Source organism: Humulus lupulus, chromosome 1 (assembly GCF_963169125.1).
Source record: "Humulus lupulus chromosome 1, drHumLupu1.1, whole genome shotgun sequence".
Lineage (NCBI taxonomy): Eukaryota > Viridiplantae > Streptophyta > Magnoliopsida > Rosales > Cannabaceae > Humulus > Humulus lupulus.
Window position 1 is genome coordinate 68,412,530 of NC_084793.1, and position 1,555 is coordinate 68,414,084.

Here is a 1,555-nt window from a genome sequence, read left to right on the forward strand (position 1 = left end):
ATTTGTTGAAATAGTTTGTTCTGAAAATACACACTTTGGAGTTATAGATTACAAAGTTTATAACATATTAAATGAATGTTATTGTGCTGGCAACATTATTTATGTAACATATATCCTCTGTTAATCCAAATCAGAACTAATATGATGTGGTATTTACACATATATTTTTCCCTTATAGTATAGAATTATGAAATGTTTTATTTTTAATTATTTTATATTTTAGTTTACTTTATAAATTTAGATTAATTTAAAATAGAATATAATTTTACGGTATTATATATGACTAGATATTATCAATTTTAAAAAATATGGGAATATTTGAAATGAATAAAGTATATTAAAAAATATAATATTTAAATAATGTAAAGAAAAGAAATAAATAAACTAATATATGGTGTAATGTACAATGTGAAGATAAAATAAATAAAGTAGAGTTTTAGTAAAGTATTTTAAAAGATAGACGGATAATTTTACCATAGGGGAAGTGAACTAATATTGGTTTTAGTAGATATTCTATTTTTTAATTCAAAATCACATACAATTTTTTTTTTTTTTTGGTTCTATTATTTTTTTAATAGATTTGAAATTGTGAACTTGCAAAAATGCCTGTTGATACTTGCAAAACAAAATTGTAAATATCAAAAACAAAAATAAAATAAAGAAAGATGCTTCCCAAAAGCTTATTAGCATTTGCATACAAAATTTTATTTTAATTCATATTATATTATATGTAAGGTAAATACTTATTTGGTACCTTGTGTTTTATTGAAATACACATTTGGTACTTTATGTTTATAATAATGATCATTTGGTACCTCCTCCTTGCAATTCGTACCAATTTGGTACCCTCAGCTGGAATGTGAACAACTCATATTTTAAATATGACCATATTGTCCCTCTTTTTAATGATTTTTTTTTTGTTATTTTAAAATGATTCAAAAATAATTTTCAAATTAATAAAATAAACAATTGCTTTATAAAATAAAATAATTAAATGTAAATTTTTAAATAAAAAATTAATATAAATTAATTTAAAATAAAAATATTTAATAAAACTATTTTAACTAATTAAATAAACATAAATATGTTTAATTTGAAATGTAAATTAAAAAAACTAAAACCAATATTTTAAATTAATTAAAGTCCAAAAAACCTAATAATTTTTTTAAAGTTTTGATTAAACTATTTTTGTTTGGATTTATTTTAAATTATGGCTTTTAAGTTAGTGTTGATTTTTATTTTTTGGTTTATGTTTAGGGGTTAGATTTAATTTAATTTATTTATTTTTATTTAAATTATTTTAAAGCTTTAATTATACGTTTTTTTATTAATTCAGAAAATATTTTAACAACATTTTAAAATAACAAAAATAAAAAAATCAAATAAATCATAAAAAAAAATGGCAACATAGTCATATTTGAAATATGAGTTGACCAGATTGCAGTAGTCGATACCGAATTGCTACGAATTACAAATAGAGGGTATTAAATGATCATTATTATAAACATAGGGTATCAAATGTGTATTTCGATAAAACACAAGTACCAAATAAATA